Source organism: Tachyglossus aculeatus, chromosome 11 (assembly GCF_015852505.1).
Source record: "Tachyglossus aculeatus isolate mTacAcu1 chromosome 11, mTacAcu1.pri, whole genome shotgun sequence".
NCBI lineage: Eukaryota > Metazoa > Chordata > Mammalia > Monotremata > Tachyglossidae > Tachyglossus > Tachyglossus aculeatus.
This window is the reverse complement of record NC_052076.1, coordinates 52,405,678-52,426,916: the sequence shown is the minus strand read 5'-3', so window position 1 is coordinate 52,426,916 and position 21,239 is coordinate 52,405,678. Positions and strand designations below refer to the sequence as shown.

At 52.7% G+C, this 21,239-nt stretch overlaps 1 non-coding gene across 1 annotated transcript; it reads right to left on the bottom strand.

Annotated features, from left to right (window-relative positions):
• Window positions 1-19,931: 19,931 nt before the first annotated feature.
• LOC119935243 lies at window positions 19,932-20,069 on the bottom strand. The gene has a single exon (XR_005453131.1). It is a non-coding gene; the product is annotated as a small nucleolar RNA SNORA7 (small nucleolar RNA).
• Between the last annotated feature and the right edge of the window lie 1,170 nt (window positions 20,070-21,239).

Here is a 21,239-nt window from a genome sequence, read left to right as displayed (position 1 = left end):
TCCTGCCTCTGGCCTGGAATGCCCTCCCTCCTCACATCCACCAAACTCACTCTCTTCCTCCTTTCAAAGCCCTGCTGAGAGCTCACTTCCTCCAGGAGGCCTTCCCAGACTGAACCCCCCTTTTCCTCTGCTCCTCCTTCCCTCCCCATCGCCCCAAATCCCTCCCTCTACTCTACCCCCTTCTCCGCCCCACAGCACTGGGGTATATTTGTGCATATTTATTATTCTATTTATTTTATTAATGGTGTGTGTATATATATCTATAATTCTATTTATCTATTTTGATGCTATTGACGCCCGTCTCCTCGTTTTGTTTTGTTGTTTGTCTCCCCCTTTTAGCCTGCGAGCCCATTGTTGGGTAGGGATTGTCTCTATCTGTTGCCGAACTGGACTTTCCAAGCGCTTAGGACAGTGCTCTGCACACAGTAAGCACTCAATAAATACGACAATGAATGAATGGATGAACACCTAGGTGTTACCTTGATTTTTAGCTCAGTAAACGGCTCGGCCCTCAAACTGCTACAAGGAAACCGGAGAGTTTGGGGGACTCGGAAAACCAGAGGGGTCAGTTTTAGAACTGCTGGCCTGCAGTGCAAGTGAAGGCAGTCAAAGGAGCATTGTGAAGGAATCCAGGTTATGTGGACCGACAATATTAGGCGCTTTAGAAAGAGGAGACAATTGAGTCAGGGGAAGGCAGGAGATTAGGTAGATCGGTTGACGGTGGGGAAAGGCCGGGTTCTGAGAATACTGGGGATTTTGGGGCGGGGGGACATGGAGAGGAAAGTGGGGACAGGGAGGGAGGGACATAGAGACACACACGCAGTGAGGGCAGGAATAAAAGGACCCAGGGAGTGAGGTTTCAAGTGTATAATTTGCTGAGCTTTTATTGGGGGCAAGGTGATCAAGCAGTATAGCTATTTGCACCTGGCTGGGTGCTGGAGGCTCTACACCTTAACATCTTTGGCCCCACATGAATATTAAACACACCAGTTCTGTCCCAAAATGAGTAGCTAAAAGAATATTCTGTGCTCAGCTGGATCACAACTCTCCCCATCTTCAAAGTCCTACTAAAATCATACCTCCTCCAAGAAACCCCCCTTGACTAAATTTTCATTTCCCCACCCTATTCGCCCTTCTGCTGAGTCACCTGTGCATTCGAGTCTGCACCCCTTAAGCACACTGACATATAGGTATATATCCCTAGACTCGGCTGCTCTCCCTGAGATTAATTTTAATATCTCTCTCCCCCACTAATAATAATAATGATAATAATGTCATTTATTAAACGCTTACTATGTGCAAAGCACTGTTCTAAGCGCTGGGGAGGTTACAAGGTGATCAGGTTGTCCCACGGGGGGGCTCCCAGTCTTCATCCCCATCATCATCATCATCAATCGTATTTATTGAGCGCTTACTGTGTGCAGAGCACTGTACTAAGCGCTTGGGAAGTACAAGTTGGCAACATATAGAGACAGTCCCTACCCAACAGTGGGCTCACAGTCTAGAAGGGGGAGACAGAGAACAAAACCAAACAAACTAACAAAATAAAATAAATAGAATAGGTATGTACAAGTAAAATAAATAAATAAATAAATAGAGTAACAAATATGTACAAACATATATACATATATATAGGTGCTGTGGGGAAGGGAAGGAGGTAAGATGGGGGGATGGAGAGGGGCACGAGGGGGAGAGGAAGGAAGGGGCTCAGTCTGGGAAGGCCTCCTGGAGTAGGTGAGCTCTCAGTAGGGCCTTGAAGGGAGGAAGAGAGCTAGCTTGGCGGATGGGCAGAGGGAGGGCATTCCAGGCCCGGGGGATGACGTGGGCCGGGGGTCGATAGCGGGATGGGCGAGAACGAGGTACGGTGAGGAGATTAGCGGCAGAGGAGCGGAGGGTGCGGGCTGGGCTGGAGAAGGAGAGAAGGGAGGTGAGGTAGGAGGGGGCGAGGTGATGGAATTTTACAGATGAGGTAACTGAGGCCCAGAGAAGTTAAGTGACTTGCCCAAAGTCACACAGCTGACAATTGGCGGAGCTGGGATTTGAACCCATAACCTCTGACTCCAAAGCCTGTGCTCTTTCCATTGAGCCACGCTGCTTCTCTACTAGATTGTAAGCTCTGAAGTGCTAGGATCCTACCAATTCTATTGTATTGTACACTCCCAAGTGTTTAGTACAAGGCTCTGCACCCAATACATGCTCAATAAATACACTGATTGATTGATTCACTGGGCCAGGCATAATTACGACTGAATGAATATTCTGATGTCAATAGTGAAAAGTGCAGCGCCACTCCTGAAAATCAATACAGAGTCCCAAGGGCAGGGTGGGGGCTGAATTTTCCCCCCTACCCAGAGTCTGAATCAAGTTTACTTTCAGAAGATGAATACGGAGAGAGAACCAGAGAGGGAAAACACTTTAGGGCAAAAGCTATCCAACAATCAATCAATTGTATTTATTGAGCACTTACTTTATTATTTATTTATTTACTTGAGCACAGTGCGTAGAGCACTGTACTAAACCCTTCGGTGAGTACAGTACTATAGAGTTGGAAGACATATTACCTGCCCGCAACAAGTTTACCACCTAGAGAAAGCAATATCCGCTCTGAGAAGAAACAGCCCACTTGACCAAGGAAGTAGCCTGATGTGGGAAAGAGACTGTAATAATAATCATAATAATTATGATGGTATTTATTAAACGCTTACTATGTGACGGTATCCAATCTAATGATCTTATATCTACCTTAGTGCTTGGCATGGAGTGAGCACTTAGCAGATGTCATTATTATTATTATCATTGTTATTATTGTTAAAAGGAAAAGCATTCTAGGGGAAGGTGAGGAAGGGAGACTCCCCATTGTTCCCAGGCCCTGTCCTGGCTCCCTAGTGGGAAAGCCCAAAGACGGCAGGCTGGAGAGCAGGTCAATAGGTTTTTCCTCTGCTTAAGATGGGTTTGACCCCACTGCAGGACTTGACCTCAGCCAAGAAAGAACTGACTGCTGCGACCTGGGAGCCCAGGGTTGCCACTAAAGCAGCACCATCCTGTGGACATCCCATGGGTATTCGTTCACTCATTCAATTGTATTTATTGAACGCTTACTGTGTGCAGAGCACTGTACTAAGTGCTTGGGAGACTTCAGTACCACAATAAACAGACACATTCCCTGCCCACAATGAGCTAACGGTCTCGAGTCCTCTCCTCCAAGAAGCCTTCTCTGACTGAGTCCTCCTCTCCTCTTCTCCCACTCCTTTCCGCGCCGCTCTTGCTTGCTCCTTCATTCATCCTCCCTCCCATCCCCACAGCACCTATGGATACATCTGCATATATACAGTGCTCTGCACACAATAAGCGCTCAATAAATACGATTGATGATGATCTGTCATTTGTTTATCTATTTATATTAATGTCTGTCTCCCCCTCTAGACTTGTGGTGGGCAGGCATGTGTCTGTTGTTATATTGTAATAATAATAATGACGGTATTTGTTAAGCTAAGCACTGGGGAGGATACAAGGTGATCAGATTGTCCCACGTGGGGCTCACAGTCTTCATCCCCATTTTACAGATGAGGTCATTCATTCATTCATTCAATCGTATTTATTGAGCGCTTACTGTGTGCTTGGGAAGCGCTTGGGAAGTACAAGTTGGTGACATATAGAGATAGTCCCTACCCAATAGCAGGCTCACAGTCTAGAAAGGGGAGACAGACAACAAAACAACACATATTAACAAAATAAAGTACACAGAATAGTAAATATGTACAAGTAAAATAAATAGAGTAATAAATCTGTACAAACATCTATACAGGTGCTGTGGGAAGGGGAAGGAGGTAGGACAGTGGGGGGGGGGGGGATGGGGTGGGGGAGGAGGGGAAGAAGAAGGAGGGGGCTCAGTCTGGGCGGCCCAGAGATAATGGCATTTATTAAGCACTTACTATGTGCAAAGCACTGTTCTAAGCGCTGGGGAAGTTACAAGGTGATCAGGTTGTCCCTCGGGGGGCTCACAGTTTTAATCCCCATTTTACAGATGAGGCAACTGAGGCCCAGAGAAGTGAAGTGACTTGCCCAAAGTCACACAGCTGACAATTGGCAGAGCCGGGGTTTGAACCCATGACCTCTGACTCCAAAGCCCGAGCTCTTTCCACTGAGCCACGCTGCTTCTCTAGAGATGTTAAGTGATGTTCAGAGATGTTAAGTGATGTTCAGAGATGTTAAGTGATGTTAAGTGATGTTCAGAGATGTTAAGTGATGTTGTGATGTTCAGTGATGTTCAGTGATGTTAAGTGATGTTCAGTGATGTTAAGTGACTTGCCCAAAGTCACACAGCTGACAATTGGCAGAGCTGGGATTTGAACCCATGTCCTCTGACTCCCAAGCCCGGGTTCTTTCCATTGAGTCACGCTGCTTCTCCTCTCCCAAGTGCTTAGTACAGTGCTTTGCACAGAGTGAGCACTCAATAAATGCCACTGACTGACCGAATGAATAAGTTGCCTGGAGCCAGGTTTGCCCAGAGGTGTCCAATACACTGCTCTGGCTAGGCCTTCCGCTGCTGGTTTGCCCCAGGCGCCGCCCATTTCTGGGGTATCACTGCCCTCTTCTGGCTCGTCCCAGTCCTCCCTTCATCCCTAACTATTCCCAACCAACTACAGTAAAAGAATAATAAACGCAATATATGTTTAATCCGTTTCTTCCATTTGGAGGAACAAAAAAATATGCAGAAGGGTTCCACCTTCTCCACTAATCCAGGGTTTAAATGGATACACAGCTGGGGGGAAATGGAGGAGAGAGACAGGATGCTTTCAATCAATCAATCAATCAGTCGTATTTATTGAGCGCTTACTGTGTGCAGAGCACTGTACTAAGCGCTTGGGAAGTACAAGTTGGCAACATATAGAGGCAGTCCCTACCCAACAGTGGGCTCACAGTCTAAAATGGGGAGACAGAGAACAAAACCAAACATACTAACAAAATAAAATATATAGAATAGATATGTACAAGTAAAATAAATAAATAGAGTGATAAATATGTACAAACATATATACATATATACAGGTGCTGTGGGGAAGGGAAGGAGGTAAGATGGGGGAATGGAGATGGGGACGAGGGGGAGAGGAAGGAAGGGGCTCAGTCTGGGAAGGCCTCCTGAAGGAGGTGAGCTCTCAGTAGGGCCTTTCCAGTCAATCAGTCATATTCACTGATTAATCTCCTCCAACACTACATTTTTGAGTCCATTCTCCCTACATTCAAAGACAAAGGTGCTATATAGACCACTGGGAAAGTCCTTGCAGACCACAGAAGAAGAGTGGTTGTTACATCCAACTAGCAGCATCAAGACAAGTCAAAGGAAAAAAAATAGGCCAATTTTGAGATCCCAGGAGAATCCACTCCTCAACCTTAATGATTGATTCCACCAACCATGGATGGACGCGGATTCTTCAGAGCCTCTCCTTCTTTTAAGATCTGAACCTGTTTTTTCTAGTCAGATAAAATGTTCCCAGTTTGAGTTCTTAGAAAACAACCCCTGCCTCTGCTCCACTTCATGCGGCTTAGTAAGCAATTCCTGGAAGTATTTTGGGAGAAAACTTTTCTATAAATAAAAGATGTCATGATTGTGCTGTAACCAGGGTCAAATTTCAGAATTCACACCAGTGACCTACTTCTGACAACCCCCGACTATATTTTTTTATGGTATTTGTTAAGCACTTACTACGTTCCCGACACCATACAAGACGCAGTCCATGTTCCACATGGGGCTGACGGAATATCTGTTTGTTGCTACATTGTCATCTCCCAAATGCTTACTACCGTGCTCTGCACACAGTAAGCGCTCAATAAATATGATTGACTATGAACTTCCATTTTACAGATGAGGTAACTGAGGCCTACGGAAATTAAGGGACTTGCCCAAGGTCACACAACAGACAAGTAGCAGGGCTGGGATTGGAAATCATGTCCTTCTGATTCCCGGGCCAGTACTGTACTCTATCCACTAGACCACACTGCTTCTCAGCTGACTTGCTTCGTCCCACCAACCCCCGCCTGAATTATTTGGATCCTCTTGACCTCAGAAGATCAGCCAGGAGCCCCTGGGAATTCTCTGTGCTGCAACCAGGGAAATAAAGAGCCTCCAAAGTCACCAGCTGAGACATTGGCCTAGTTGTCCTAAGCAAACGGCCTGCTGCTGGATAAAAGAAAAGAGCATCCACACGGTATGTTTCCCCTTATTCCCTGAAAAGAGTCATCTGCCTGGCTTTTCTGGTGGTTAGAATTTGATGTTACGGTCCTCTTGGGCTGTCTGCAGGGATTTAATCCCTGCTCTTCTGATAGAAAACAAGGGTGTGTTAGGGTGAGAAAGGAGCAGGATGGGATAGGGTCAGGACCACCGAAGCAGCCCAAAAGTAACCCCCTTCCTCTCCAAAGAACCCTGAAAAATCCCACCTTGTCCGTGTATTATTATTATTACTATTATGGTTAGTAATGTTTGTTCAATGCTTATGTGGTCCAAACCACTGGACTAAGCACTGGGGTGATTATATGGAAGTCAGGTAAAACTCAGCCCTCGTCCTACAGTGGGGAAGCAGTGTGGCCTAATGGAAGTCAGAGAACAGATATGGAATTCCCATTTTGCAGACGAGAGAAGTGAGGCCCAGAGAAGTTAAGTGACTTGCCTAAGGTCACAGAGCAGGCAGGTGGCAGTGCTGGGATTAAAACCCACATCCTCAGACTCCCAGGCGTGTGTTCTTCCCACTGGGCCGTTCTGCTGGTTACCGTTGGGCGGGATTTAGGAATGGGACAATGACGCCTCCACAGCTTCTCTGAGAGTGGGGGAAACCTGCTGGTCCCGCTTTCTCTGATCTCGGCTCCACTCCCCTTTCTGCTTCCAGATTTCCCTCACTGTTTTTCTTCCGCTGCCTGTGATGTAACTTTGCTAAAGCAGAGAGTGAGCTTTTATGCAACAAGTGGATTGAATTTCCCTGGCAGGTGGATTGTGATGACTCAAGGGCCCACGGCCAGGTGCTTTCACGGAAGAGGAGGAGGGCTCCAGAACAAGGAGCGGAGCAAGCCCAGCCTTCAGGGCTTTGTCCCTGAGGGCCACCAAGTCACTAAGGGACTGAGCCTTTGGGAATCAATCAATCAATCAATCGTATTTATTGAGCGCTTACTATGTGCAGAGCACTGTACTAAGCGCTTGGGAAGTACAAATTGGCAACACATAGAGACAGTCCCTACCCAACAGTGGGCTCACAGTCTAAAAGGGGGAGACAGAGAACAGAACCAAACATACCAACAAAATAAAATAAATAGGACAGAAATGTACAAGTAAAATAAATAAATAAATAAATAAATAAATAGAGTAATAAATATGTACAACCATATATACATATATACAGGTGCTGTGGGGAAGGGAAGGAGGCAAGATGGGGGGATGGAGAGGGGGACGAGGGGGAGAGGAGGGAAGGGGCTCAGTCTGGGAAGGCCTCCTGGAGGAGGTGAGCTCTCAGCAGGGCCTTGAAGGGAGGAAGAGAGCTAGCTTGGGAAAGGGGGTGTGGGCAAGGCTGGGGAAAGGGTGAGCGGGCTGAAGCTTGGGAGTGAGGCTGGAGCTGGGGCGAGGAGGCGGGTTTGGGAGGGGAGAGCCCCTGGATCCCAGTGGTCACTGCCACTGGCTGCTAGCTGTTTCGGGTCTATGAGTCCGGCGACGCTTCGCGAGGAGCCCGAGCGGTCCGGCTACTGCCCCGACCCCATTGCTGGCCCTCGTGGGGCCAGAGCCCCACACACCAGAGACTCTCCGACAGTAGCTCTGACCCGCCGAGCCCTTTCTGTGGGCCAGTGCAAGGGCTTGGACCCGGAACAGTGGCCCGGATGGGAGAGGGGCGCTCTCCGGTCCATCCATTCAATCGTATTTATTGAGTGCTTACTGTGTGCAGAGCACTGTACTAAGCGCTTGGGAAATACAAGTTGGCAAAATATAGAGATGGTCCCTACCCAATCCATTCATCAATCAATGGTATTTATCGAATGTTTACTGTGTGCAGAACATTGCACTAAGTCCTTGTGGGCAGGGATTGTGTCTACCAACTCTGTTGTACTGCCCTCTCCCAAGGGCTTATTACAGTGCTCTGCACACAGTAAGCGCTCAATAAATACCATTGATTAAATTGAATGTTTGATCGGGAGACTACAATCCAGCAGAATTAGTAGACCCGATCCCTGACCACGAGGAGCTTACAGTCTAGAAGCAGCATGGCATAGTGGCTAGAGCAAGGGCCTGGGACTCTTAAAGTTCAATCCCGGCCCCGCCACTTGTCTGCTGCGTGACCTTGGGCAAGTCGCTTTACTTCTCTGGGCCTCAGTTCTGTAAAATGGGGGTGGAGACTGCGAGCCCCACGTGGGATAAGGGACTGCGTGCCCCACGTGGGATAAGGGACTGCGTCCAACCTGGTTTGCTGGTATCCACTCCGGCCTTTAGCACCGTGCCCGGCACATAGGAAGCACTTAACAAATACCATCATTATTAGTGGCGGTTAGAGAGACAGAAGTTAATAGCAAGTGCTGATCCGGGGCGGGGGCGGGGGGGGAAGGCAGCTTATAAAACGACAGAAAGCAGTGCTGGGGGGCAGCACCCGCAGGGCTACTCACGGCCCCGGGCTCCTCCCCTTCTCCTCCCTCCTCCTCTCTTTCCCTCTCCTCCTCCCCTTTGCCCTTCCCCCCCCTCCTCCCTTCCTTCTTCCCCCTCCTCCCCTTTCCTCCCCCCTCCTCCTCCGGTCTTTCCCCCTCCTCGCTTTCTCCCTCCTTCTTTCCGCTCCCCTCCTTCCCCCTTCTCCTCCCTCCCCCCTCCTCCTCTCTTTCCTCCTTCTCCTCCTCTCTTTCCTCCTCCTCCTCCTCTTTCCCCCCTCCTCTCTTCCCCCTCCTCCTCCTCTTTCCCCTCCTCCTCTTTTTCCCCCTCCACCTCCTCCTCTTTTCCCCCTCCACCTCCTCCTCTTTTCCCCCTCCTCTTTCCTCCCCCTCCTCCTCTTTTTCCCCCTCCACCTCCTCCTCTTTCCCCCCTCCTCTTTCCTCCTCCTCCTCTCTTTCCCCCTCCTCTTTTCCCTCTCCTCCTTTCTTTCCCCCTTCCCCGCCTCTCTTTCCTCCTCCTCCTCTTTCCCCTCCTCTCTTTCCTCCTCTCTTTCCCCCTCCTCTCTTTCCTCCTCCCCCTCCTCTCTGTCCTCCTCTTTCTTCCTCCTCCTCCTCCTCCTCACCCTCCTCTCTTCCCCCCTTCTTTCCCCCCTCCTCCTCTTTCCCCCTCCTCGCTTTCTCCCTCCTTCTTTCCGCTCCCCTCCTTCCCCCTTCTCCTCCCTCCCCCCCTCCTCCTCTCTTTCCTCCTTCTCCTCCTCTTTCCCCTCCTCCTCTTTTTCCCCCTCCACCTCCTCCTCTTTTCCCCCTCCACCTCCTCTTTTCCCCCTCCTCTTTCCTCCCCCTCCTCCTCTTTTTCCCCCTCCACCTCCTCCTCTTTTCCCCCTCCTCTTTCCTCCTCCTCCTCTCTTTCCCCCCCCTCCTCCTCTCTTTCCCCCTCCTCTTTTCCCTCTCCTCCTTTCTTTCCCCCTTCCCCGCCTCTCTTTCCTCCTCCTCCTCTTTCCCCTCCTCTCTTTCCTCCTCTCTTTCCCCCTCCCCCTCCTCTCTGTCCTCCTCTTTCTTCCTCCTCCTCCTCCTCCTCACCCTCCTCTCTTCCCCCCTTCTTTCCCCCCTCCTCCTCTTTCCCCCTCCTCGCTTTCTCCCTCCTTCTTTCCGCTCCCCTCCTTCCCCCTTCTCCTCCCTCCCCCCTCCTCCTCTCTTTCCTCCTTCTCCTCCTCTCTTTCCTCCTCCTCCTCCTCTTTCCCCCCTCCTCTCTTCCCCCTCCTCCTCCTCTTTCCCCTCCTCCTCTTTTTCCCCCTCCACCTCCTCCTCTTTTCCCCCTCCTCTTTCCTCCCCCTCCTCCTCTTTTTCCCCCTCCACCTCCTCCTCTTTTCCCCCTCCTCTTTCCTCCTCCTCCTCTCTTCCCCCTCCTCCTCCTCTCTTTCCCCCTCCTCTTTTCCCTCTCCTCCTTTCTTTCCCCCTTCCCCGCCTCTCTTTCCTCCTCCTCCTCTTTCCCCTCCTCTCTTTCCTCCTCTCTTTCCCCCTCCCCCTCCTCTCTGTCCTCCTCTTTCTTCCTCCTCCTCCTCCTCACCCTCCTCTCTTCCCCCCTTCTTTCCCCCCTCCTCCTCTTTCCCCCTCCTCTTTCCCCTCCTCTTCTTTCCCCCCTCCACCTCCTCCTGTCTTTCTTCCTCCACCTCTTTTTCCCCCTCCACCTCTTTTTCCCCCTCCACCTCTTTTTCCCCCTCCACCTCTTCTTTTCCCCCTCCTCTCTTTCCTCCTCCCCCTCCTCTCTTTCCTCCTCCTCCTCTTTCCCCCTCCTTTCTTTCCTCCTCCTCCTCTTTCCCCCTCCTCTCTGTCCTCCTCTTTCTTCCTCCTTCTCCTCCTCTCTTTCTTCCTCCTCCTCCTCCTCTCTTTCCCCCTCCTCTTTCCCCTCCTCCTCTTTCCCCCCCACCTCCTCCTCCTCTTTCCCCCTCCACCTCTTCTTTCCCCCCTCCACCTCTTCTTTCCCCCCTCCTCTTTCCTCCTCCCCCTCCTCTCTGTCCTCCTCTTTCCTCCTCCTTCTCCTCCTCTTTCCTCCTCCTTCTCCTCCTCTTTCCTCCTCCTCCTCTCTTTCCCCCTTCTCTTTCCCCCCCCCTCCTCTTTCCCCCTCCACCTCCTCCTCCTCTTTTTCCCCTCCCCCCTCCTCTTTCCCCCTCCTCTTTCCCCCTCCTCCTCTTTTTCCCCCTCCTCTTTCCCCCCTCCTCCTCCTCTCTTTCCTCCTCCTCCTCCTCTTTCCTCTCCTCCTCTTTTCCCCCTCCCCCTCCCCCTCTTTCCTCCTCCTCCTCTTTCCCCCTCCTCCTCTCTTTCCCCCTCCTCCTCCTCCTCCTCTCTTTCCTCCTCCTCCTCCTCCTTCTCCTCTCTTTCCCACTCCTCTTCCCCCCTCCTCCTCTCTTTCCCCCTCCTCCTCTCTTCCCCTTCCTCCTTTCCCCCTCCTCCTCCTCTTTCCCCCTCCTCCTCTCTTTCCCCCTCCTCCTCCTCTATTTCCCCCTCCTCTTCCCCCCTCCTCCTCCTCTATTTCCCCCTCCTCTTCCCCCCTCCTCTTTCCTCCTCCTCTTCCACCTCCCTTTCCCCTCCTCTTTCCCCCCTCCTCTCTTTCCCCCTCCTCCTCTTTTTCCTCCTCCACCTCCTCCTCTTTTCCCCCTACTCTCTTTCCTCCTCCTCCTCTCTTTCCTCCTCCTCCTCTCTTTCCTCCTCCTCCTCTCCCCCTCTTCTTTTCCCCTCCACTCTTTCCTCCTCCTCCTCCTCTCTTTCCCCTCCTCCTCCTCCTCTCTTTCCCCTCCTCCTCCTCCTCCCTTTCCCCTCCTCCTCCTCCTCCCTTTCCCCCTCCTCCTCTCTTCCCCCTTCCTCCTTTCTTTCCCCCTCCTCCTCTCTTCCCCCTTCCTCCTTTCTTTCCCCCCCTCCTCCTCTCTTCCCCCCTCCTCCTCTCTTTCCCCCCTCCTCCTCCCTTTCCCCCTCCTCCTCCGCCTCTTTCCCCCTCCTCCTCTCTTTCCTCCTCCTCCTCCTCCTCTCTTTTCCCCTCCTCTTTCCCCCTCCTCCTCCTCCTCCTCTTCTTTCCCCTTCCTCCTCTGTTTCCCCTTCCTCCTCCTCCTCTTTCCCCCTCCTCTCTTTCCCCCTCCCCCTCCCCCTCCCCTTTTCCCCTGCCCTCCTCCCCTCTCCCCCGTCCCCTTCCCCCTCTCCCCGCCCTCCCCTGTTACCTGAGCGGGGCGGGACGGGACGGGACGGGACGGGGCGGGGCGGTCCCCAGGTCCCCCGGTCCGGTCCCCTCCCGGGTCCCGGCGGGGCGGTCTGTGGCCGGCGGCCGCGGGGCGATGGGGGACGAGGAGGAGGAGCCGAGGCGGGCCCCGGACGGGCCCCGGGACCCCCAGCGCCGGCCCCGACCCCGGCCCCGGGAGAGGGAGCGGGAGAGGGAGAGGGAGCCCCGCCCCGCCGACCCCTGTCCCGGCTCCCCCGGGTCCGGCCCCGGCCCCGGCCCCGGCCCGGAGCCAAGCAGGAGGAGCCGAGAGCGGCGCCCGGACGGCCGCCGGACCCGCCCCGGGCACCACGGGCACCCCGGGCACCCCGGGCACCCCGAGCACGGACACCCCGGGCCGGGGGACGGGCACGGGCACCCCGGGCACGGGCGGACCCACGGCCGCGGCCACCGCACCGGGCAGGGGCACGGACACGGGCACGGACACCGGCCCGGGGACACGGGCAGGGGCGGCCCCGGCCCGGAGGAGGCCGAGGAGAGGAGGAGGATCCCTGGCCCGGCCCGGCCGCGGGCCCGGGGGCGCCGCCACCAAGGCCCCCCGGCCCCGGGGGAAGACCCCGACACCGAGCCCGACCGCCGGGGACACGCCAGGTCAGAGGGACGGGGGGCACTCACTCACTCGGGGGTCGAAGGCCCTGGGGGACTCAGGGGGCTGGAGGCCGGGGGTCCTGGGGACTCGGGGGGCTGGGGGTCCTGGGGGACTCAGGGGGCTGGAGGTCGGGGGTCCTGGGGGAGTCGGGGGGCTAGGGGTCCTGGGGGACTCAGGGGGCTGGAGGTCGGGGGTCCTGGGGGAGTCGGGGCTGGAGGTCGGGGGTCCTGGGGGAGTCAGGGGGCTGGGGGTCCTGGGGGAGTCAGGGGGCTGGGGGTCCTGGGGGAGTCAGGGGGCTGGAGGTCGGGGGTCCAGGGGGAGTCAGGGGGCTGGGGGTCGGGGGGCAAAGGTCCTGGGGAGTCAGGGGGCTGGGGGTCGGGGGTCCCGGGGGTCCCGACCCCATCCAAACCGGCCATGACCCTCCAGGTGGAGCAGGAAGGAGCGCGGTGACTGGGACGGGGGCGGGACCGCGGGCCTCCCAGCACACCTGGGCTACCATCAGGGCCAGTTATTCAGTGGCAGAGCCCTGACCCTACGCACAGCGGTCTGGAGAGTACAACTTCCAGACTGCCCCTTCTAGTCCCTTCTAGACTGTGAGCCCCTTGTTGGGTAGGGACTGTCTCTATTTATTGCCATATTGGATTTTCCAAGCGTTTAGTACAGTGCTCTGCACACAGTAAGCGCTCAAAAAACAAGAATGAATGCAACGAGAAGCAGCATGACCTAGTGGCTACAGCACAGGCCTAGGAGTCAGAAGGTCGTGGGTTCTAATCTCAGCTCCGCCGTTTGTCTGCTGTGGGACCTTGGGTAGGTCTCTTCCGTGACCCTCAGTTCCCTCATCTGTAAAATGGGGATCGACACTGTGAACCCTACGAGGGGCAGGGACTGTGTCCAACCCGATATGCCTGTATCCACCCCAGCGCTTAGTACAGTGCCTGGCACATAGTAAGCGCTTAGCAAATGCCACAATTATTATTATTATTATTATTATTATTATTTTATTACAGTGCAACAGACTTGGTAGACATGATCCCCACCCACACGGGCAGGAGTTGACCTCTGCTTGAACCTAGGCCCTGCACCAAGCCCCATTTTCCACATCTTTGAGAAGGTACAATATGTCCCATAGAGCCAGGCCAACAGACCCATCCCCATACAAAATGATGGGTTGTTGGTCTGAGTTGGGGTGTGGTAATCTTCACTTACTCTGTTTTGGGTTGCCATAGTCCCTACCCCTACGATGTCAATCAGTCAATCAATTGATAGTCTACTGAGAGCTGGCTGTGCAGAGTACTGCAATAAAGTCTTAGAGAGATCAGTGGAATTACTGGATGTGATCTCTGCCCAACGGGAATTTCCGCTAATGCCCGGATCATTTTTTTGAAAAGCCAGCCAGTCCATCTCTTCCCACTTCTCAAAAAACCACCAGTGGTTACCCATCCACCTCTCCGTCAAACTTTTGTTGCCACTGGCTTGAAGGCACTCAATCAGCTCCCTCCCTCCTACCCTACTACTTCACTGATGTCCCACTGCAGCCCAAACTGCACACTTCATTCCTCTAACACCAATCTGCTGTACCCAGATCTCTACCACAGACCCCTCTGTTCTGGAACACCTCCGTTCTTCCCCGACAGCCCACCAGTCTCCCCAAATCCCTCCTATCATTTAATGTCTCCCCCAAGAGGCTTTCCTGACTAAGCTCTCGTTTCCCCACCTGCCCTCCCCACTGCATAATAATTGTATTTGTCAAGCACCGTTCTGAGTGTTGGGGTAATCAGGTCGGACACAGTCGCTGTCCCTCATGGGTCTCACAGCCAAAGTAGCAGGGAAGAACGGGGACTGAATCCCCATTTTGCAGATGAGGAAACTGAGGCACAGATAAGTGACTTGCCCAAAGTCACACAGCAGACAACTGCTGTGTCTAGAAACAGCACAGATAGAGAGAGAGTTGGGCCTGGGAGTCCGAAGGACCTGGGTTCTAATCCCAGATCTGCCACTCGTCCTCTGTGAGACCGCAAGTCGCTTAACTACTCTGGGCCTCAGTTACCTCATCTGTAAAATGGGGATTGAGACTGTGAGCCTCATGTAGGACGTGGACTGTGCCCACCCTGATTGGCTTGTATCTAACCCAGCACTCCCTAAAGGGCTTGGCACCTACGCATTAACAAATACCATAAAAAGATAAAAGTGGTAGAGCCAGGATTAAAACACAGGTCCGTCTGACTCTCAGTTCCACCAGGTCACACTGTTTCTCTGGACTCCAAGGTCCTTGTGGGCAGGGCTAGTGTCTACCAACTCTGTAGTAGACGCAACTCTATACTATCCCAAGAGTATAGTAGGGTACTGTGCATACAAGAAGGGCTCTGTGGCACCGATTGATTTATAGTCTACAGGCACTAAAATAAATTGCGGTTAGGAGGAAGAAGGAAAGGGGGATAGGTACGTGGGTCAGAGGGTATGTAAGAAATGTGCAAAAGTGCCGATGTAAGCTGTGAATATTTTACTGCAAAGATGGTGTGAAGTTCCTGGGAAGAGTAGAGATTGAATAGGGAAGGACTTCCGAAGGGATTATGATTTCAGATGGACTTTATGGGTCTGTCAAATTTTACCTGTACGTATTTACTATTCTATTTATTTTATTTTAATATGTTTTGTTTTGTTGTCTGTCTCCCCCTTCTAGACTGTGAGCCTGTTGTTGGGTAGGGACCGTCTCTATCTGTTGCCAACTTGTACTTCCCAAGCACTTACTACAGTGCTCTGCACACAGTAAGCGCTCAATAAATACGACTGAATGAATGAATGAAAAGAGGGAAGGAATTCCAGGCCTGGGGGAGGGTGAAGGAGAGATCATCATCAGTCGTATTTATTGAGTGCTTACTGTGTGCAGAGCGCTGTACTAAGCGCTTGGGAAGTACAAGTTGGCAACATGTAGAGACGGTCCCTACCCACTGAGTAGCTAAAATTGAAAGGAATGAAGAGTGGCAGCCACAGCATTCATGTACATTCCTGTCATTTATTTTAATGTCCGTCTCCCCCTCTAGACTGTAAGCGTGTTGTGGGCAGGGAATGTGTCCATCAACTCTTCTTATAGTGTACTCCTCCAAGTGCTTAAAGCACTGCAGATGGGGGGAACTGAGGCACAGAGGAGTTAAGTGACTCGCCCAAGGTCATGCAGCAGACAAATGGCAGCAAACCTTGTGACTCCCAGGCCCGTGCCCTGTCCCCATGCAGCAGACAAATGGCAGCAAACCTTGTGACTCCCAGGCCCGTGCCCTGTCCCTATGCAGCTGACACATGGCAGCAAACCTCGTGACTCCCAGGCCCGTGCCCTGACCCCATGCAGCAGACAAATGGCAGCACACCTTGTGACTCCCAGGCCCGTGCCCTGTCCCCATGCAGCAGACAAATGGCAGCAAACCTCCTGTCTCCCAGGCCCGTGCTCTAACCCTATGCAGCAGACAAATGGCAGCAAACCTTGTGACTCCCAGGCCCATGCCCTGTCCCCATGCAGCGGACAAATGGCAGCAAACCTCGTGACACCCAGGCCCGTGCCCTGTCCCCATGCAGCAGACAAATGGCAGCAAACCTTGTGACTCCCAGGCCCGTGCCCTGTCCCTATGCAGCTGACACATGGCAGCAAACCTCCTGACTCCCAGGCCCGTGCCCTTTCCCCATGCAGCAGACAAATGGCAGCGAACCTTGTGACTCCCAGGCCCATGCCCTGACCCCATGCAGCAGACAAATGGCAGCAAACCTTGTGACTCCCAGGCCCTTGCCCTGTCCCTATGCAGCAGACAAATGGCAGCAAACCTTGTGACTCCCAGGCCCGTGCCCTGTCCCCATGCAGCAGACAAATGGCAGCAAACCTCCTGACTCCCAGGCCCGTGCCCTAACCCCATGCAGCAAATGGCAGCAAACCTTGTGACTCCCAGGCCCGTGCCCTGTCCCCATGCAGCAGACAAATGGCAGCAAACCTTGTGACTCCCAGGCCCGTGCCCTGTCCCCATGCAGCAGACAAATGGCAGCAAACCTCCTGACTCCCAGGCCCGTGCCCTATCCCTATGCAGCAGACAAATGGCAGCAAACCTTGTGACTCCCAGGCCTGTGCCCTAACCCCATGCAGCAGACAAATGGCAGCAAACCCTGTGACTCCCAGGCCCCTGCCCTAACCCCATGCAGCAGACAAATGGCAGCAAACCTCCTGACTCCCAGGCCCGTGCTCTATCCCTGTGCAGCAGACAAATGGCAGCAAACCTTGTGACTCCCAATCAATCAATCATATTTATTGAGTGCTTACTGTGTGCAGAGCACTGGACTAAGCGCTTGGGAAGAACAAGTTGGCAACATATAGAGACAGTCCCTACCCAACAGTGGGCTCACAGTCTAAAACGGGGAGACAGAGAACAAAACCAAACATACTAACAAAATAAAATAAATAGAATAGATATGTACAAGTAAAATAGAGTAATAAATACGTACAAACATATATACATATATACCGGTGCTGTGGGGAAGGGAAGGAGGTAGGATGGGGGGATGGAGGGGGAGAGGAAGGAAGGGGCTCAGTCTGGGAAGGCCTCCTGGAGGAGGTGAGCTCTCAGTAGGGCCTTGAAGGGAGGAAGAGAGCTAGCTTGGCGGATGGGCAGAGGGAGGGCATTCCGGGCCCGGGGGATGACGGGGGCCGGGGGTCGATGGCGGGACGGGCAAGAACGGGGTACGGTGAGGAGATTAGCGGCGGAGGAGCAGAGGTTGCAGGCTGGGCTGTAGAAGGAGAGAAGGGAGGTGAGGTAGGAGGGGGCGAGGGGATGGACAGCCTTGAAGCCCAGGGTGAGGAGTTTCTGCCTGATGCGCAGATTGATTGGTAGCCATTGGAGATTTTTGAGGAGGGGAGTAACATGCTCAGGGCGTTTCTGGACAAAGACAATCCGGGCAGCAGCATGAAGTATGGATTGAAGTGGGGAGAGACATGAGGATGGGAGATCATAGAGAAGGCTGATGCAGTAGTCCAGACGGGATAGGATGAGAGCTTGGACGAGCAGGGTAGCGGTATGGATGGAGAGGAAGGGGCGGATCTTGGCAATGTTGCGGAGCCGAGACCGGCAGGTTTTGGTGACGGCTTGGATGTGAGGGGTGAATGAGAGAGCCGAGTCGAGGATGACACCAAGGTTGTGGGCTTGTGAGACGGGTGCTCTAACCCTATGCAGCAGACAAATGGCAGCAAACCTTGTGACTCCCAGGCCCTTGCCCTGTCCCCATGCAGCGGACAAATGGCAGCAAACCTTGTGACTCCCAGGCCCGTGCCCTGTCCCCATGCAGCAGACAAATGGCAGCAAACCTCCTGACTCCCAGGCCCTTGCCCTGTCCCTATGCAGCGGACAAATGGCAGCAAACCTTGTGACTCCCAGGCCCGTGCCCTGTCCCCATGCAGCGGACAAATGGCAGCAAACCTTGTGACTCCCAGGCCCGTGCCCTGTCCCCATGCAGCAGACAAATGGCAGCAAACCTCCTGACTCCCAGCCCATGCCCTAACCCTATGCAGCAGACAAATGGCAGCAAACCTCCTGACTCCCAGCCCATGCTCTATCCCTATGCAGCAGATAAATGGCAGCAAACCTTGTGACTCCTCACCCTGGGCTTCAAGGCTGTCCATCCCCTCGCCCCCTCCTATCTCACCTCCCTTCTCTCCTTCTGCAGCCCAGCCCGCACCCTCCGCTCCTCTGCCGCTAATCTCCTCACCGTGCCTCGTTCTCGCCTGTCCCGCCGTCGACCCCCGGCCCACGTCCTCCCCCGGGCCCGGAATGCCCTCCCTCTGCCCATCCGCCAAGCTAGCTCTCTTCCTCCCTTCAAGGCCCTACTGAGAGCTCACCTCCTCCAGGAGACCTTCCCAGACTGAGCCCCTTCCTTCCTCTCCCCCTCCATCCCCCCATCCTACCTCCTTCCCTTCCCCACAGCACCTGTATATATGTATATGTGTTTGTACGTATTTATTACTCTATTTATTTTACCTGTACATATCTATTCTATTTATTTTATTTTGTTAGTATGTTTGGTTTTGTTCTCTGTCTCCCACTTCTAGACTGTGAGCCCACTGTTGGGTAGGGACTGTCTCTATATGTTGCCAACTTGTACTTCCCAAGCGCTTAATACAGTGCTCTGCACACAGTAAGCACTCAATAAATACAATTGATTGATTGATTGATTGTGACTCCCAGGCCTGTGCCCTGTCCCTATGCAGCAGACAAATGGCAGCAAACCTTGGAGAAGCAGCGTGGCTCAGTGGAAAGAGCCCGGGCTTTGGAGTCAGAGGTCATGGGTATGAATCCCGGCTCCGCCAACTGTCAGCTGGGTGACTTTGGGCAAGTCATTTGACTTCTCTGTGCCTCAGTTACCCCATCTGTAAAACGGGGATTAAAACTGTGAGCCCCCGGTGGGCCAACCTGATAACCTTGTAACTTCCCCAGCGCTTAGAACAGTGCTTTGCACATAGTAAGCACTTAACAAATGCCATTATTATTATTATTATTATTATTATTTGTGACCCAGGCCCGTGCCCTGTCCCCATGCAGCAGACAAATGGCAGCAAACCTCCTGACTCCCAGGCCCGTGCTCTATCCCTATGCCATACTGCTTATCTATCGCTGGTTATCGATTGATCTCTGCTATGTACTGAGCGCTCGCTGGTAGATGTGAGCCCTGCCCACAAGGAGTTTAGAGGAGGAGTTGGGCGTTAAAAGCAGATTATTGGATTGGTTTCATCACACCCCACGGACAAACGTTTTCAGTCAATGCCTGCCAATGACAAAGGAAGAAATCATCTTTAGGAGGCGTGAAGATGGAGTCATCTAGTCTCGGCTTGCTACCGCTTCAGCAGAACCCTTTCGCTTTTGCCTCATGATGGCAATGTATTTACTGAGTGCTTACTGTGTGCAGAGCACTGTACTAAACGCTTGGGAAGTACAAGTTGGCAACACAGAGAGACAGTCCCTACCCAACAGTGGGCTCACAGTCTAGAAGGGGGAGACAGAGAACAAAACCAAACATACTAACAAAATAAAATAAATAGAATAGATATGTACAAGTAAAATAAATATATAGAGCAATAAATATGTACAAACATATATACATATATACAGGTGCTGTGGGGAAGGGAAGGAGGTAAGACGGGGGGGTGGAGAGGGGGACGAGGGGGAGAGGAAGGAGGGGGCTCAGTCTGGGAAGGCCTCCTGGAGGAGGTGAGCTCTCAGTAGGGCCTTGAAGGGAGTCGTTTCCGACCGATAGCGACACCGCGGACGCATCTCTCCCAGAACGCTCCGTTCTCCACCTGCAATCGTTCCGGTAGTGCATCCATAGAGTTTCCTTGGTAAAAATATGGAAGTGGCTTACCGTTCCCTCTTTCCGCGCAGTAAACCCGAGTCTCCGCCCTCGACTCTCTTCCCTGCCAGTGCTGCCCGGCTCAGGTGAGTTTTGACTTGTAGCAGGTTGCCTTCCACTCGCTAGCCACTGGCCAAGCTAGGAATGGAATGGGTAGGCCTCTGCTTGACTCTCCCTCACGTAGCCCGGACTGGTAGAGTACTGGAAACTCTCCAGGTGTGACCCTGAGAGGTCAAAATAAGTACCGGAATCCAAAGGGAGTCCTGTAGGTTTAGCCGGATGCTGAGGTTGTTCAGAACCATTATTTCAAATCTGGTAGTAATGGGGAAGAAAATGTTAACCTTGCTTTCTAAATTAACTGAGAAAATACAAAGTGCACACAGAAATGAGCTAATAGCCAATGGTGTGCACTCCCTCCCATAGGATTTGATTGCCTCAGAACAGAGAAGCAGCATGCTGTGTGACTTTGGGCAAATCACTCACTGTGCCTCAGTGACCTCATCTATAAAATGGGGATTAAGACTGTGAGCCCCACGTGGGATAACCTGATCACCTTATATTCCCCCCCCCAGCGCTTAGAACAGTGCTTTGCCCATAGTAAGCACTTAACAAATGCCATTATTATTATTATAACCCACTGGCACCTTAGTCACAAGATATCCAAAAGAGAACTCCTCATCTTCCCCCTAAACTCACTCCTCCCTAAACTTCCCCATCTCAGTCAACACCACCTCCAATCATCCTCCCCACCCCAGAAGCTCTCAACCTCAGTCATAATATAATAATAATAATTATGATGATGGCATTTGTTAAGTACTTACTATGTGCAAAGCACTGTTCTAAGCGCTGGGGAGGATATATAGTGATCAGGTTGTCCCACGTGGGGCTCACAGTCTTAATCCCCATTTTACAGATGAGGTAACTGAGGCACAGAGAAGTTGGGTGACTTGCCCAAAGTCACACAGCTGACAATTGGCAGAGCAAACCCATGACCTCTGACTCCCTAGGCCGTGCGCTTTCCACTGAGCCACAGTGCTTCTCTAGTGTGCTTTCCACTGTCTCTCTTCGAATGAGATGTTTTCTGGAAACCTGAATTTCCCCCACCAGTCTTCTAGATGTGAGCCCACTGTTGGGTAGGGACCGTCTCTATATGTTGCCAACTTGTACTTCCCAAGCGCTTAGTACAGTGCTCTGCACACAGTAAGTGCTCAATAAATACGATTGAATGAATAAATGAACTATCTACTCTTCCCTGCCCCATGTGTCTCCCCTTCAGCTGGGGAGGCTGCGGGGCTTGTTGGTGGGGGAATTGTACTTTCCAAGCGCTTAGTACAGTGCTTTGCACACAGTAAGCGCTCAATAAATACGATTGAGTGAAGGAATAAATGGGGGAAGTGAAGTGGG